The sequence below is a fragment of the Eptesicus fuscus genome, chromosome 5, assembly GCF_027574615.1.
Source record: "Eptesicus fuscus isolate TK198812 chromosome 5, DD_ASM_mEF_20220401, whole genome shotgun sequence".
NCBI lineage: Eukaryota > Metazoa > Chordata > Mammalia > Chiroptera > Vespertilionidae > Eptesicus > Eptesicus fuscus.
Genome location: NC_072477.1, coordinates 65,972,036 through 65,990,111, shown reverse-complemented (window position 1 = coordinate 65,990,111; position 18,076 = coordinate 65,972,036). Strand labels below are relative to the sequence as shown.

Sequence of the window (18,076 nt, the reverse complement as noted above, 5' to 3'; positions counted from 1 at the left end):
ATGCAGGAGGCAGAAGATCGATGTCTCTCTCTCTCATTAATGTTTCTATCTCTCTATCCCTCTCCCTTCCTCTTTTTCTAAAATCAACAAAAACATTTATTTAAAAAAGTAAAAAAGAGCCCAGCCAATATTGGTCAGTGATTGAGCGTTGACCTATGAACCAGGAGGTCAAGATTCCCAACCGAATTTTAGGTTCAATCCACAGTAAGGGGTATGCAGGAGGCAGCCAATCAATGATTCTCTCTCATCACTGTTGTTTCTTTCTCTCCCACTCCCTTTCTCTGAAATCAATAAAAACATATCTATAAAAAATAAAAATATAAAAAATACAAGCTCAATTAATCCTCACAATAATTCAAATCTTATTCTCATTTTAGTTAAGTTCAAGAATTTGCAAAGCTAAAATTAAAGCTCAGATTTCTTACCACTGACTCCCAACACCCAATTCTTCACCAAGGGACTCTGCTGTAACAAAAATAAAAAAGCATCATGACTAGGGTGGCCATACCTCCTAGAGATGGTTTGACCAAGACCAAGCTTATGCCTATTGTCCTAAGCATAATTACTAATAGTCACTCTCTCTTTGTTTTGAAAAGAACCCACATTTGAACAATATATTTTTGGTCACACTGCACATAGCAAATAAGAGATAAGTCACAAAGCATTTTTCAAATATTCTAGTTGAACCAAAACTTTCCATTCAGACCACTAAATATTTACTGAGAGACTACCATATACAGTACATGACTCTGAATTAAACACGAGGAGAAAAAGACCTTGCCCTCAAGGAGCAGAGGCTAACAGAGCTCTCATATGGGGGCCAGAAACAACCTGCTCAAACAAAGAAATCCCGAGAGCAAGGGAACAGTTGAGCAAATTAACAAGCCCAAAGTTTATTGAAAGATCCAGAAGTAAAAATAACAGCTGCGAGATTGAGAACCAGGATGGTGGCATAGGTAAACGCCAATACTCGACACCTCCCACAATGACATCAAAATTACAACTAAAATACAGAACAACTATCATTCAGAACCCCTGAAAGCTGGCTGAATGGAAGTCCTATAACTAGAGAAGTAAAGAAAGTACATCGAGACTGGTAGTAGGGGCAGAGGCATGGAATGGTCTGGACCAGTGGTCGGCAAACTCATTAGTCAACAGAGCCAAATATCAACAGTACAACGATTGAAATTTCTTTTGAGAGCCAAATTTTTTAAACTTAAACTTCTTCTAACACCACTTCTTCAAAATAGGCTCGCCCAGGCCATGGTATTTTGTGGAAGAGCCACACTCAAGGGGCCAAAGAACCGCAGTTTGCCAACCACGGGTCTGGTCCAACACCACATGTGGCGTGTTTTTAATCGGGAGGGAAATCTCCACTGCGGAGGCCTCCTTTGAGAAGCAAGGGGTCCGAGCCCCACACCAGACCCCTAGCCCAGGATTCCAGAACTGTAAGAGAAGTCCCTGGAACTTCGGGCTGTAAAATCCAGTGGGGGTTGTGGCTGAGTGACACAGAGACTGCTGGAGTTACAGGCAGTCCCTCTTAAAGGGCTGGCACATGGACTTCCTCAGACTCAATCCCTCTAAGCTCCAACACTGGAAGCAGCATGGGGAAACCAGAGACATATGGGGAGGAACTGGATTGCCTGGCATCAGAGCAGGAACTCAGGGGCCGCTTTCTCACAGAGGGAAGTGCTCGCAGGGGTCATTGTTTCTGTGCTGAGACCTCCCCTCTTCCCCATCCCAGAGCTAACTGGCAGCCATATCTGAGTTTCCATCAGGGTGGCTCACACTGTTTGCTCCACCCTGGTGATTCCCTGGGACCCGCCCCATCCAAGCTGTTTACAGCAGCTTTTCCATATGAATGGCCTGTCCTGGCTCAGAATTCAGGTTTTCCTAAAATTTCTTAAATAATCAGCAACTGGCATCAGCATGCCCCATCCCTATCAATAAGAGACCCAAGACCCAGTACTAGGATAGCTTGCCTTGCTTCACAGGTTGGCCTCCCTGGGCCCTTGCAAGCCAAAACAAATAGTAGCCATCTGCAGGTTGCTCAGTAGCTCCTGCTGGGTGGCCCAGGGCAGTGGCTAGCTTTGCACCTCCCAGGAGGCCCCCAAGCCAGTGTACCCAGTGGACAGCTTCAGACCATACCAGATTACAACTCTACACATTCACAAGCGACACACTCAAGGTGCAAACTCAGTGAGCACCAAAGCCCCACTGAAGCAAGTCCTGCTCCACAGGGGTCTCTCCTGCACAGCAGCTCTCCCACTATAGTCGCAGCTGGTCCTCACAGCCAATTGGCTTGGAGGTCAACCCCTCCCAGTGATGCCAACAGCAATCAAGGCTCAACTACAACAAGACTGTGCACACAGCCCCACACAGGGGTGCACCTAGAGGGCCCAGCTCAGGCGACTGGGGAGGCTGAGCCACTGGGCCATACAGGACACCCACTACACAAGGCCACTCTAACAATTCCAAGAGACATAGCAGCTCTACCTAATACATAGAAACAAACACAGGGAACATGCCACAAATGAAAGAATAGGAGAAATCTGCAGAGAGAAATAAATGAAATGGAAGCAAGCAAATTACTGGATACAGAGTTCAAAACAATGGTTATAAGGTTGCTCAAGGATCTAAATGAGAGCTTCAAGGGACTTAGTGAGACTTTCAAGGATCTTAGTGAGAATGTCAAGGACATGAGAAAGAACCAGTCAGAAATTAAGCATACAGCCCTAGCCGGTTTGACTCAGTGGATAGAGCGTCAGCCTGCAGACTGAAGGGTAACAGGTTCGATTCCAGTCAAGGGCATGTACTGGAATGCCCTTGGTTGCGGGCACATCCCCAGTAGGGGGTGTGCAGGAGGCAGCTGATCGATGATTCTCATCGATGTTTCTAGCTCTCTATCTCTCTCCCTTCCTCTCTGTAAAAAAATCAATAAAATATATTTTAAAAACAAAAGAAATTAAGCATACACTAACTGAAATAAAGAATAATTTACAGGAATTCAACAGATTAGAATATTCTGAAAATCAAATCAACAATTTGGAATATGAGGAAGCAAAAAACACCCAAACAAAAGAGCAGAAAGAAAAAACAAATCCCAAAATATGAAGACAGTGCAAGGAGCCTCTGGGACAATTTCAAATGTACCAACATTCGCATTATGGGGTTGCCAGAAGGAGAAGAGAGAGAGCAAGATATTGAAAATCTATTTGAAGAAATAATGACAGAAAACTTCCCCTACCTGATGAAAGAAACAGACTTACAAGTCCAGGAAGCACAGAGAGTCCCAAACAAGAGGAACCCAAAGAGGTACACACCAAGACACATCACATCATAATTAAAATGCCAAAGGTTAAAGACAAAGAGAGAATCTTAAAAGCAGCAAGAGAAAAGCAGTTAGTTACCTACAAGGCAGCACCCATATGGCTGTCAGCTGATTTCCCAACAGAAACTTTGCAGGTCAGAAGGGAGTGGCAAGAAATATACAAAGTGATGAATAGCAAGAACCTACAACCAAGCTTACTCTGCCCAGTAAAGCTATCATTCAGAATTGAAGGTCAGATAAAGAGCTTTACAGACAAGGAAAAGCTAAAGGAGCTCATCACCACCAAACCAGTATTTCATGAAATGTTGAAGGGAGAAGGAGGAGAATAAGGAAGAGGAGGAAGAGGAGGGTAAGGAGGAGGAGGAGAAGAAGGGTGAGGGGAGGGGGAAAGAGAAGGAGAGGAGGGAAGGGGAAGGGAGAGGGAAGAGGAGGAGGAGGAGGAGATATTATTCTCTTCACTATACAGTCTACACAGTCAATTTGAACAAGGCAGATATGTTTACATCAGACTAGGTGCTCAATAAACACTTAAAGTTAGATTTTTTTTCCTCTATTCAAGAAATTTGGGGGGTTGGGGAGAGAGATTCTATGATAAAGAATTCCAATTGGGAATCGAAATTCTTTGAATGCTACTGTAGTAAGAAGGCTATATACACATTCAATTGAGAGCTATAGGCCAAACATTTTATATGCATGACTGCTTTTACATATCATTAACTCATTTAATCCTTTTATAACATAGACACTGTTATAACCTCCATTTTACAGATAGAGCTTAAGTAACCCACCCAAGGTCACACAGCCAGAAATGGTAGAGCCAGGATTGGGATCCAAAAAGTTGAACTTCGAAGTCCCATATACTTAATTATTCCAATACTCTCTGAAGGCCTTCTAGTAAACCAGAGGCTCCTAAGGCATAAAACCATGCTAACACAGTGTTCCAAGCAGTATATTAATTTATTCAATCATTTATTTAGATCAATATAAACTCTTAAATATTGATTTTATATTATGGATAATCCAGTGTTGCTTTGTTTATTCTGCTGCTCAAACTGTTCAAGTTTTGGCATTTGGGAGCTCTTTTAGTTGATTCCTGTGCTCCTCTGACATATCCTCATCAATGTGGGATTGTAGTTGTAGCGGTGGTGGTTGGAGTACTTCCTTACTTTCTGGCACTATAAGATGCTCCAGGCTCATCTTGTATATTTCTTGCCCCAGTCCTAGAATCAGCCATTTCTCCAACAAGCTCTAGTTCCTTTTATTAGACAATGGCATTAAAAACCAAGAAGTGGGTACTGAGTGTATTCCTGGGTTTCTTTTAACTTTCCAGCTGGCAAGAGCACAGAAATATATATGTATCTAAACCCCACTGTGCACACATATCTATAAATATTTCAATATGTAAGCACCTATATCTGTATTAAGCTAAACATGGGTTCATAGGCATGTCTCCAACTCTAATCCATTACCACATGGACCATCCTAGCCTCCTCCCCTTGCTTATTGTAAAATCCTACTCTAACAGTGAGAAACCCGTCTCCCACGATCCATTTGCTTAATTACTCAATTACAACATACATATATATCAGTATCAGAATTAACCTGTAGTCCTATGGAATACAATTTTATCAATTAGACAGCGCTTATGTGCAGTTCCTTTTGTCTTAGATTCCACTCCTTTCCTAATTTACTTAGATCAACACTACCCTCCTTCCTCTGTAAAGTTGTTTCATACATTTGTAATACAATTAGATTCTCTGGTCACCGTTTGCATTCCTCCTTCCTGGGATCCCTGACCTCCTAAATGATTTTTGCTTGATTTGTACACATTAGAGTTTACTCTTTGCACTGGAAAGCCCTATTTGTTTTGACAAATGCATGTCATGTACCCACCATTACAGTATCCAATAGAACAGTTTCATCAAGCAATATGTTAACAGAATTAAATCCTCTATGAAAGTAGTGTGGTTGGGTAGAAAGAGAAACTAAAGTCAAGCACTGTGAGTTTAATGCTACTGACAAGCCACAGACTTTAGAAATAGCAGCTATCCTATCCTCTCAGGGTCCCAACAGCCTTATTGTAAAGCGAGGCAGTTCAATTAGATGATAACAACATACAGCATTTACTAAACACTTACTATGTGTCAGGGATGGTGCTAAGCAATTCAGATAAATTATCTCATTTCTCACAACTCTACATAGAATAGATACTGTTATTATCCCCCGTTTTAAAGATGGAATTAAGGCTTAACATTAACTTGCACAAGATCATCTAGCCTGGGAGTTATAGAGCCAAGACTCTAGAGTAGGAGTCAGCGCATTATGGCCTGATGTCAAATCCAGCCCACTGCCCATTTCTGTAAACCCTTGGCAGATAAGAATAGTTTTTACATTTTTAAATAATGGGGGGGGGGGGGGTCTTATTTCATGACACATGAAAATTACATAAAATTACAATTTTAGTGCCCAAAAGGTTTTATGCCAATACAGCCCCACTCATTCATTTATAAACTAGAGGCCCGGTGCACGAAATTCGTGCACTGGGGAGGGTGTCCTTCAGCCCAGCTTGCACCCTCTCTAATATGGGACCCCTCGGGGGATGTCCAACTGCAGGAATAGGCCCGATTCCTGTGGAATCGGGCCTAATCCTGCAGTTGGACATCCTTCTCACAATCCGGGACTGCTGGCTTCTAACAGCTCACCTACCTGCCTGATTGCCCCCTAACTGCTTCCTTGCTGGCCTGATTGACCCCTAACTGCTCCTCTGCGGGCCTGATTGCCCCCAAATAGCCTCCCCTGCTGGCCTGATCACCCCCAAGGCTTTTATTAGTATAGATATGACCCTGCACAGAAAATTTTACTAACCCTGCTTTACAATAAGGGCTTGACGATTGAATCATTAGGACCAGACAACAAGATTTCCTTTCTTTGAATAGTGGAGGGAATACTTATCTTGTCTTTAAGTTGCCGGGAAATTAAAATGAGATAATGACTTAGAAAAGTATAAAAGCACCACATAAAGACAACTGTCTTTTTAATGAAGTGGCAAAATGAAAAACACTTTTTATTCTCTCTTTATACAGTATCTCAATTGGCCATCAAAGCTCAGTGAAGGCACTGGGACACGCTTCATCCATTTTACAGACCAGGAAACTGAGGCCAATTCCAGTTGGCTGTGGAACTTGACTCAGGAAGCCCTGTATTGATTTTTTACAGAGAGGAAGGGAGAGGGATAGAGAGCTAGAAACATCAATGAGAGAGAATCATCGCCCAGCTGCCTCCTGCACACCCCCCACCAGGGATGTGCCCACAGCCAATGTACATGCCTTTGACCGGAATCGAACCTGGGACCCTTCAGTCCGCAGACCGACGCTCTATCCATTGAGCCAAACCGGTTTCGGCCCTCTCCCCCCATTCTTTACTGCCCCCCCTTCTCCGAAGCAGGTGGAAGGCTTCCCACTCACTGCCTAGGCATGCTCTGCTATGGGGCAGGGTGTAGCAAGCTTGCTTTTGGGTCAAGGCAGGAGCAGGAGTCACTGCCTCTGAAGTGAGAAGGCCGCCTGAGCGAGGCCCATTAGCACTGGGAGCTTCTCAGAATCAGGTCAGTCAGTCCAGTACCCTGCAGTGCAGCACCCCTTCACTGAGGTGGCTCCACCCCTCAACCCCCGCCTCAGGGGTGAGGGTCCTTGCCCCTCTGCCAGGAGTCCTTCCATGCCCCTTGATCCCTGGCTGGGCCCACCCACATCTTGGGGGCACTGCAGAACCTCTGTCTCTCTGCAGATGAGGAAGATCCCTGCCCTAGGTCTCGGCAAAGCTATGAATCTGTGGCAGGAGGCCTGGTCTGGGTCTCAGCAACCACATGCCTGCAATGTTCCCAGGGATCCTGGGAGGGGCTGGGCGAGTCCTGCCACGTCCCCCCAGGGTGGCGATCTCCTCGGGAACCCCCGGGGAAAGGCTGGCTGGGCCCGGCCACGTGCCCCCCAGGGTGGCGATCGCCGCCCGGGACCCCCGGGAGCGCCTGGCTGGGCCCGGCCACGCCGCCCCCCCCAGGGTGGTGATCCCCGCCCGGGACCCCCGGGAGCGCCTGGCTGGGCCCGGCCATGCCCCCCCCCGGGTGGCGATCGCCGCCCGGGACCCCCGGGAGCGCCTGGCTGGGCCCGGCCCCGCCGCCCCCCCGGGTGGCGATCGCCGCCCGGGACCCCGGAACTAAGAGGATTGGGCGCCGCCATCTTGGTCTTCTCAACGGCCGGATAGGCCACCCGGAGTCCCGCCCCCAGCCTCTCGCAGGCCCAATCATGGGCATAGCGGAGGTGCGGTCAATTTGCATGTTTCTCTATTATAAGGTAGGATTGACTATGGCTGCTTTCACACTACAATGGCAGAGTTGAGTAAGCTGCAACAGAGAAGACATAACCAGCAAAGCCTAAGATCTAGTATTTGACCCTTTACAGAAAAACTTTCCCAAACCTTGCTCTAAAAGCCTGGCCTACAATTACATTCTAAGAATGATTCTTAACCCTTTGCACTCGCTTGCTTTTTTCTCGATTCCTTTATTCTAATGCTAACCCTGTCGAGTCACACTCGACATCCGAGTGCAAAAGGTTAAAAGGGTAAACTATCAAAACATTAGAACATCCTGGACAGAAATATTTTAGAGCCTGAACTAAAAAGTTCTATGTTGCAAAACACCACCTTTTTATTTGAGCTATAATCTTATTAAATAGGAAGATATTTCTATTCACATCTACTGGTATTCATTACATAAACAGAGATTATTGCATAACTATCATATTGATGTATTTTTCTCTACCGTACCTAAAAAAAGATGTGATATTTTCTATTCATAATAAAAATGGTTCTAAGTTCCATGCTTTATAAATTAAAACTCTTGATTAAACTATAAATAAAAACTCTAGATTAAGCTCTTGATTAAACTGTCAAAATGAAATGGTATCTATAATTATAGCTAATACTTGCTCAGCACTATGTGTCAGGTACCATTCTTAGTACTAGTATGTATTCCTTGCTGTCTCCCAATTATCCTCTATGGAGTAGGTACTATTATTATCCTAATTTAAGAGATGAAGAAATTGAATAGCTATCCAGAGGTCACACAATTAATAAGATAGAGAGCCAAAATTTGAACACAGGTCATCTCACTCTAGGATCTAGAACAAGCATGTCAAACTCACGGCCCACAACAAATATTTTTGCGGCCCAGCCAATATAATGGTATGTAAGAAACATTTTAATAAAAATTTCATAACTGCCCTGGCCAGTTTGGCTCAGTGGATAGAGCGTTGGCCTGTGGACTCAGGGGTCCCAGGTTCGATTCTGGTCAGGGGCGTGTGCCTTGGTTGCGAGCACATCCCCAGTAGGGGGTGTGGAGGCAGCTGATCGATGTCTCACTCTCATCGATGTTTCTGGCTCTGTCCCTCTCCCTTCCTCTCTGTAGGAAATCAATAAAATATATTTTTTAAAAATTTTTTCGTAACTTAATTTTTACAATATCCTGTTATACATAATTATTAATAACGAACTACAATGTTCGCTAATGACTGATTCGTGTTGCATCCATTTCCCTTACACGCCTTACCAGCAGGCGCACCATTTCTCTCCACTAATACTAGCAACAAATATTTTAGCAGCCGATTGCCACGTCTTTAGCCTTGTACTGACTTGTTTGGTGTGCGCAACAGGTAATATTTCGCAGTTATTCAGTGTCTGGTAGTTACTGTTCAAGAAAAAATATTTTTATTAAAATGTTCTATTATTTATGTTAATGATTACTTATTTATTTCAGCCCTTTGTATTCAGACATCTCTATCAAAACAAACCACCGTTTCTTTGAAAATTAAAGCTTTTGAGGTTTTTTGCAGCACACATAAACTTAAACCTTGTTTATTTGGCCCGTGTTAGCCTTTGAGTTTGACATGCTTGATCTAGGAGGAGTTGTGCTATACTACATTGCCAGTGGATTACAATGCAGATTAGGGCCTTTAAACAAATGAAAAGAATGTCTTCATATATATTTTTTAAATATTTTTATTTCAGAAAGGAAAGGAAAGGGAGAGAAAAAACATCAATAATGAGAGAGAATCATCGATCGCCTGCCTTCTGCACACCCCACACTGGGGATTGAGCCGGCAACCCAGGCACGTGCCCTGACTGGGAATTGAACCGTGACCCCCCTGGTCCTTAAGTCAACGCTCAACCACTGAACAACACTGGCCAACCTCAATATATTTTTTAAAAACCTTAAATATGCCTGGATAGTGTGGTCACTAGTTCCATAAGCCTAGGTTTGAGGCTCCATCCCTGGTGAGAGGCATGCAGGGGCAGCCAATCATTGTTTCTCATTGATATTTCTATCTCTCTCTCCCTTTCCCTTCCTCTCTCTCTAAAAAGAAAATCAATTAAAAAAATAAATAGAAAACGCTAAGTACTAGTAATTCATATCAGCACCTTAGAGAAACATTTAGGTTTATTATTCTCTATGGCACTTAGAATTTGCATAACTGGCCCTGGCTGGTTTTGCTCAGTGCATAGTGTCAGCCTGTGAACTGAAAGGTCCCAGATTCAATTCCGGTCAAGGGCACATTCCCAGGTTGTAGGCTAGATCCCCAATAGGGGGCGTGCAGGAGGCAGCCAATAAAGGATTCTCTCTCATCATTGACATTTCTATCTCTCCCTCTCCCTTCCTCTCTGAAAGCAATAAAAATATATTTTTAAAAAAGAATTTGCATAACTGTGTTTATCTTTGCAGAACCCCTCCATATGCCCCATACATATAGCTACAACTGTATTAATTCACTGTACACCCTCAGAGTCTACCACAACCCCTTGAGTGTGGCAGATGCTCAATAAATGGTTATTGGGAAGATCAAAAAGCATTCACTTGGTGTTCAATAAATATTTATTGAATGAATGAAAAGAACAAGGAGTTTCATAAACCAGCAGTCACCAATCTTTCGGACTCCGCAGAGCACCAGTTGGCGACCACTGTCATAAACCATTAGGTACAAGTATCACTAAATGTTTGTTAACCTGAAATGAACTAGGACTGGATCACAAATGTCTCTGGCTTTGTAATCCTTAAATTATGCCTGGTCTGTTCTTAAGCCTTAACCACCTTCTGTGCTAATAAATTTCATTAACAAACCACTCATTATTCAACCCCTGTCAAACTATATTCATCTTTCAAACTACTTCTAATTTTCCAGGATTATTATTCATGTTTTTTTCCTAATTCAATACAATTTAATCATAGTCCATCTTAGTCTTCATCATTCCATTGTAGAGTCTAATTTCTTAATCTTCATACAAAAGTCTCACTATTGCCTTCATCATTTATATTGCCATTTTCTGGAAACTCCCCTCCTAAATTTCTTTTTTTTATATATATATATATTTTTTTTATTGATTTTTTACAGAGAGGAAGGCAGGGGGACAGAGAGCTAGAAACATCGATGAGAGAGAAACATCAATCAGCCGCCTCCCGCACACCCCGCACTGGGGACGTGCCCGCAACCAAGGTACATGCCCCTGACCGGAACCGAACCCGGGACCCTTCAGTCCGCAGGCCGACACTCTATCCACGGAGCCAAACCTGTTTCGGCTCCCCTCCTAAATTTCTTCTTCCTTGAGATACAATAATTAGAATCCACTCAATAGTTTAAGTGTATTGTGGTTTCATACCAAGATAATGCAGTCCATTTTTAAATTTTATTTTTCCGTAACTCTCTTGGGAATGACTAACGTTTTGTTGGCCTTTTGGGAACCATTCAGGCAACATTCTCAGAGATAAAATGACCACTTGGCCTAGCATTCTTTTTACCATACTGACAGTCACTAGCCATTTTTCTGCTCATGTACAAAGATATGAGATTTACCCAGTATATCCTACTTATCAACTAACTTCTTACTCTGAAAAGCTTAAGTTGTCACACGCAAACCAAGACATTTTATTTGTTCTTTTATAAGAAATAAGAATAGTTTTAGTACCATTACCAAAAGGTGAACTCCACTTGAATACCCTAGGAAAACCCTATATGCCATTCATGTCGTTCCCTCCTACTACTTAATAGTTTCCCCTCATCTAAACCAAAACTAAATGTGTATCACAGCACGGGGGTGGGGGAGGACTGGAGGGGATCAATGGGGGAAAACAGGGGACGTATGTAATACTTTCATCAATAAAGAATTATTTTAAAATAAATAAAAATAATGTATATCACAGCCTTTTTTAAAAATATATGTATTTCATTGATTTTTTACAGAGAGGAAGAGAAAGGGATAGAGTTAGAAACATCGATGAGAGAGAAACATCGATCAGCTGCCTCCTGCACACCTCCTACTGGGGATGTGCCCGCAACCAAGGTACATGCCTTTGACAGGAAATAGAGTCTGGGATCCTTCAGTCTGCAGGTTGGCAGGCCGAAGCTCTATCCACTGAACCAAACTGGTTAGGGCAATCACAGCCTTTGGTATGTTAATTTCTTCAGAGATGAAAATAAACTATCATTCATCAATATGCTGTTTTATAGTTAATATGTCTTTTAATCTCAGAAGTGAAAATTATTATCCCCATTTTACAAACAAGGAGAACTGAAACTCAGAAAAAGTTCCGTTACTTACCCAGTGGCAAGTAGAACTCAAACTCAAGTCTTTTTATCTCCCAACCCAATGTCTTTCCATTATACTACCAGGTTTTTCCTTAAACTAGCACTTGATCTCACTGTAAGAAGTCTCAGTCACGTTCTTGTGAACAAGTATTTAAGAATCAATAATCCGCCCTAACCGGTTTGGCTCAGTGGATAGAGCGTCGGCCTGCGGACTGAAAGGTCCCAGGTTCGATTCTGGTCAAGGACATGTACCTTGGTTATGGACACAACCCCAGTAGGAGGTGTGCAGGAGGCAGCTGATAGATGTTTCTCTCTCATCGATGTTTTTAACTCTCTATCCCTCTCCCTTCCTCTCTTTAAAAAATCAGTAAAATATATTTTAAAAAAATAAAAAAGAATCAATAATCCTTCTTCTTATGGAAACCACTGATTTCCCCATATGAAATAACTTAGTTACATGTGCAGGACTCTTTAGGGCAGAGGCTCTAAAACTATAAGTCTTGCCCTAGCCAGTGTGGCTAAGAGGTAGAGTATCAGCCCATGCAATGAAGGATCAAGGATTCGATTCCCGGTCAAGAACACATACCAAGGTTGCAGGTTCAATCCCAGCCCCAGTAGCATGCTTGAGTGTGGGAGGCAACTAATCAATGTGTCCTTTGGGAGGATTAACAACAAAAAAAACGAACTATTAATCTTAAACTATGGGTCCATGAATTTGAATGGAAGAAATTTACATCCTTTCACTAGCCTATAGCTGAAATTAGCATTTCCTTCAATTCTGAATGTGATGGGCAACCTTTTGAGCTTGGTGTGTCAAACTTTGCCCAAAAACTGAGCATAACTCGGGTAGTGTGTCACTTTGAGGAAAAAACATTATTTCACAAATGTTTCATCCTCAGGAGCAGCAAATGTTTCATCCTCGGCATGCGGCCACCTCAGCAGCCGCGTGTCATCAGAAATGGCTACATGTGTCAGTGCTGACACGCGTGTCATAGGTTCGCCATCACTGGTGTAGGGAGTACACCATAGCAGTATTAGTAGGACTATCACTAGTTGTTATTTAATTCAATAATAAAAGCAAATGTCTTACATCATAAACTTAAATATTTGAACTATATACATTTAAGTCATATTCTGAGAAGAGGTTCACAGGCTTCTTTAGACTGCAAAATATGTAAGAATCCTACTTGCTCTAGAGACCATTACAAAGGCTGTCAGTCCTTGGTAGTGAAAGTTTATAAAGGCATGTCATAGTTTACTCACTGTCTAAAAATATGAATAGCATTTAGTCCGAATTATTTTTTTTTATATTTTATTGATTTTTTTACAGAGAGGAAGAGAGAGGGATAGAGAGTCAGAAACATCAATGAGAGAGAAACATCGATCGGCTGCCTCCTGCACACCCCCCACTGGGGATGTGCCCGCAACCAAGGTACATGCCCTCGACCGGAATCGAACCTGGGACCTTTCAGTCCGCAGGCCGACGCTCTATCCACTGAGCCAAACCGGTTTCGGTCGAATTATTTTTTATATTTAAGCTGTCAACTACATTTAGTATTACTGATTTCCAACTTCTGACCTAACATATATGGAAATCTCTTATGTACTTATTAATTAAGCACAGGCATTAAGCTTCTTTGTGACCCAACTTTTAAATACTAAGCAAGCCTACTGTATCATCATTAGCAAGTGAATCCAATGCTTCTCTAAGTGAATTTCTGACTTAATGTACAGCCCTGGTCTGAATATTTATGTCCCACCCCAAGTTCACATATCCCCAAGTTTATGATACCAGGAGGTAGGACCAGAGCCCTCATGATTAGGATTAGTGCCATAAAACGTGTTTAAGTAAGTATTAGCAACTATGTTCTCATCCTCTGCATGCTACAGCCTATCATATCAAAATTCTTATACTTAAGATGCAACTTTGAAACTTGTCATCAATTTCACTTATTTTCCTACAGAAACTCAAAGTTTCCTATTAACTTTATTACATTTGCTCTCTCTAAAATTCACTGCATCCCAGAATTTATGTTTTGTGTGAACTTGTAAGTTGACATGTTAAATCCCTAAGCCAGTTTTAACCTTCTTGTGGGCTGAAGAGGTGTCTAGTAGTCCTTTCCTTGCCCTACGTCTACTCAAGTGACCAATCAAAAGCTGTTATGATACCTTCCCTCAGAAGTAATATGACAAACTCTCATTAAGTGAAATTATATCACCAGTTTATGGTCTGTTGCTTAGACAATCCCATTTCCACCTTTGATACACTCAAAATGTTTTTATTAGTCATAAACTTCTAATCACATTTGTGCTGTTAACAGTTATTTCCTATCAAAAGACACATCTTTGAAAATTGGTTTGGATTCTTTTGAAATAAAAATGTAGAGGAAAAGAACACAGTAAACTAAAATAATGGGATTTAATCCTTAAAAACAAATTCATTTTAGAATCTAGTAGGTATCCAACTTTTACCATATATAATAACCTCAAATTGTCGTTTTATATGAAATATTTGTATATTTCAAGCACAAAACACAATCTGAATGAAATATTATTTGGCAATAAAAAGGAACAAAATTCTAATACATGCTACAACATAGATGAACTTTGAAAACATGTTAAGTGAAAGAAGACAGTCACAAAAGTACACGTGTGATTCCATTTATACAAAATATCCAGAATAGGCAAATCTACAAAGACAGAAAATAGATTAGTTGCTAGTGGCTGTGGTAAGGAGGAATGAAGAGTGACTGCTAAAGGGGCTTCTTTTCGGTGTGATGAATTTGATAGTGGTGATAGCTGTACAACTTCACAAGTATACTAAAAATCACAGAACTGTACACTTTAAAAGGGTGAGTTTCTAGATATGTAAATTATGTCAATAAAGCTGTTACTAAAAAAATGAATTAAAAGCCACCACTAGTAAACCACAATGAAAATTTCCTTGTGGGAAAGGAAATCATGAAAGTTACTGATTAGGAAAAGTAAGCTGGTTACCAGTTCTGTTAGCGAGGTCAACCCCCTAATTCTCTCTCCCACTCTTACCAACAAGTATAGGAACATGAAACCAGGTAGTGTTTCAATCAAAGAATTCGGTACAGTTGGCCATTAACTAAAACAGTGAGTGCCTTCTGAGGCTCTATCACTCCCAAACTGTAGGGGGCTTCTACCCTCGGTGATTACGGAAGTAGTAGTTTTCATCAGCAAGCTCAAGAAGGAATGTCAAATAGGATGACATTTGCCTAAACACCCTAAGAAAGCCGAAAAAAACTAGGAGTGTCACCCACACACTCCTAAATCTGCACGTGTTAGGCTGCCCCCACCTAACACCAACAAGCAGCATGCACCATAGACCCATACTCCAACTTACTCCCAGAAATTGACACGCTATCAAGCCCTTAGATCTCGATTGCTTTGGATAGGTATAACCCTCGCGGGGTTCCCACTCGAACCTAGCCAGCCCTCGCCCTGCCCCACCCCACCCCCAACCCACACACGTGTTAGCCCGACACCGCCCCACCGGGTCCCACGTGCACCTGGTCTAACACACTCCCCACATGTGGGCGCCCCACGGGCTTCCTCGGCTGGCTGAGGTCACGGCGTGACCCCTGGTCTCCAGAGGTCTGAGAGGGAAAGAACAAGGCCCAGGTCCCTGAGGTCCCAACCCTGCGAAGAGTGTTCACACCCATCCTCCCCATTAAGGCCAACAAATCCGAGGGCCGGGGGCGACGGCCCCTTTAAGACGCGGCCCAGTCGTCGCCCGCAGAGAGGGGCGCAACGGGGCCTACACGACCCCCACTCCGTTCGCCCGCCCACGTCTAGTCGCCTCACCTCGGGCCGCCGGGCCCCGCCGCCGCGGCGGCGGCGGAGGGGGGGCGGGGTGCGGGCGGGGTCCGGAGGGGGGGGTCGCCCCGCCGACGGTGGAGCCGCGGTTCGCTCTCTGAGGCCGCAGGACGGTGACTGCGTTGGGCGTGGACGCTCCTAGCCCGCTCCCTCGGCGGCTCCTGGGACCCCAAGATGGCGGCGGCGCTGAGGCGGCTGCGGGCGCTGGGCCGGCGGCGGCGGCGGCCACTTTCACTCACTGAGAGGAGCGGAGCAGGGACACGGGGAGCCATGGCGGGGGGGAGGAGAGGCGCCATAGCCAGGCCAGAACAATCGAGCCGCTACTCAGCTGGCTTACCCCTACCCCGCCCACGCTCACTGCTCATCGCCGGCCCGTGCCTTCCGCAGTGCCGCTGCTCACGGCCTCGAGCAGCTCGCACCCCGCCGCTGCCGCCTGACGCCCCGCGTGGACCGGGGTTCGGGGGGAGACCCTGATCCATGCCATCTGAGTGCAGATTGGTCGGGGCTGGGACTGGCGAAGATTGCCGAAAGGCGGCGGGGAGGAGGAGAAGGATGTCGTCGCTAGAGTGAGCAAGCAGATCTCGCGGGAGTAAATGTCGCGAGACTTCTCCAGGCCTGCAACTGCTGGAGAAAGGTTACTTTTCCCGGAAGTAACGTCAATCGTAACGGCCCGGGATCCTGGGAATATTCGTTCCCGCAGGCAGGAGAGAGAGAGGGTGCATGTGATTAATTTGTTAAGGGTTACCGAACACTGAGAAGATCCATTTGAAAGGATAGGTTCGGGTGTGATGTTTCACTATGTTTCTGGCCTCTTGGGGCAGGGTTTTGCACCGTCGGCGAAGTGCCTGACGTGTAGAGCACTCTTACACAGCAGTGTGGGTCTCTTTAGGCTCAGACCAAGACTGCTATCCTGTGACATAGGCTAGCTGTCTGAGTGAGAGCTTAGGATTCAGGGACTTGGGAACACACAGACTTCAATGAGCCTCTGGAAAAAGGAATAATTGATTTGTCTGTACCATCTCCATATTTTTAGCCCCACTCTACTCATGTTTACTAAACTCAATTAGCAGGATCTGTCATGAGGAGGACCTACTGTATATATAACCTAAATGCAGCTAAGGATTCGAACTTCCCGAAAGTTAACTATGCTATTTCAATTCCTTCGGGTCTCAAGCTTTTTAATTCATTTCAACCTGGCCCTTAGTATCTAAGCAGAACATTTGCTTAAGGTCATTAAGTAGACTTATTGCGCTAAATTCACTGGACTTAAAAAAAGTTAACTTTGCCTCAGGGCAAAATACTATCTTTTGTGTAAGAAAGAAGGGAGCATAAGAAAACATCTGCTCATTTATGCAAAAGAAACAAGAATAAACCAGAAATTTAAATGACTGATTTCCTAATGGGAAGGGTGGGGAAAAGGGGAGGAATTGGGAACAAGGTAGAGGGTTGATGAGGGATTGGTAAAGATTTCTGTATTGGACTGAATCTTAAAATCACAGTTAATGTTTCATATACCTTCCAAAATGAACACCTGCAACCCAGTAGGGTAATATATGAGTAACAGTGAGCTGTCTGTCTGGAGTATAGACCAAAGGGAAAGAATAAAAGGAAAAAAGTAAGTTAGACAAGGACCAAATTGTAGTTTTTTTAAAGTTCAAATGTAGGTTTTCATTTCATATTACTGTGCTAACAAATTAACACAACAAGAGGCTTAAAATAACACAATTTATTATCTTAGAGTTCTGTAGGTCAGAAGCTTAATACCAGTCTCACTGGACTAAAATCTAGGTGTTGGCAGGGCTCTAGGGAAGAATTTAGCTCCTTTTCTAGCTTCCAAAGGCTGCTCTGGTTTCTGGCTGCCTTCTTCCATCTTTAAAGCCAGCAATGGAAGGTTGGGTCCATCTCACATATCTGACCAATCTTACCCTTTTAAGGATTCTTGTAAAACAAAAAAATTTCTTTAAGGACCCTTTCGATTACATCAGGCCCACCCAGATAATCCAGGATAATCTCCCCATTTTATAACCAAGTGTTTAGCAATCTTAAATCCACCTGCAACCTTACTTTCCCTTTGCCTTGACACTTAACATACTCAAAAGTCCTATTGACACCCTTGGAGGTGGGGATAGAAAGGCACTATTCTACTCTCCACGTTTGTCATAGAACTTCTGACATACAACTCGGTACATCTTTAATCTATAACTGTCATGCTAGAATCCAGTTTTTCCAACCTCTAGTACAGTATTGAATTCGTTTTTTAAAAAGATTTTTAATAGAT

At 43.4% G+C, this 18,076-nt stretch overlaps 1 protein-coding gene across 1 annotated transcript in view; it reads right to left on the bottom strand.

Moving 5' to 3' along the window:
- INO80 (INO80 complex ATPase subunit) overlaps positions 1-16,374 on the bottom strand; it is a 152,021-nt gene extending 135,647 nt beyond the window's left edge. The window contains exon 1 of the mRNA XM_008143018.3: positions 15,787-16,374. The gene's annotated coding sequence lies outside the window, so the exon portion shown is untranslated. The remainder of the gene's footprint in view (positions 1-15,786) is intronic.
- Between the last annotated feature and the right edge of the window lie 1,702 nt (positions 16,375-18,076).